The sequence below is a fragment of the Bison bison genome, unplaced genomic scaffold, assembly GCF_000754665.1.
Source record: "Bison bison bison isolate TAMUID 2011002044 unplaced genomic scaffold, Bison_UMD1.0 scf7180017864338, whole genome shotgun sequence".
In the NCBI taxonomy this organism is placed as follows: domain Eukaryota; kingdom Metazoa; phylum Chordata; class Mammalia; order Artiodactyla; family Bovidae; genus Bison; species Bison bison.
The window spans coordinates 3,709,469-3,709,902 of NW_011494910.1; positions in this window are offsets into that span (position 1 = coordinate 3,709,469).

Consider the following 434-nt stretch of genomic DNA (forward strand, 5'->3'; position numbering starts at 1 on the left):
GGCATTTGTCTTACATATTGTGGTGCTCCCGTGTTGGGTGCATATATATTTATAATTGTTATATCTTCTTCTTGGATTGATCCTTTGATCATTATGTAGTGACTTTCTTTGTCTCTTTTCACAGCCTTTGTTTTAAACTCTATTTTATCTGATATGAGTATTGCTACTCCTGCTTTCTTTTGGTCCCTATTTGCATGGAAAATCTTTTTCCAGCCCTTCACTTTCAGTCTGTATGTGTCCCCTGTTTTGAGGTGGGTCTCCTGTAGACAACATATGTAGGGGTCTTGTTTTTGTATCCATTCAGCCAGTCTTTGTCTTTTGGTTGGGGCATTCAACCCATTTACGTTTAAGGTAATTACTGATAGGTATGATCCCGTTGCCATTTACTTTATTGTTTGGGGTTTGAATTTATACACCATTTTTGTGTTTCCTGT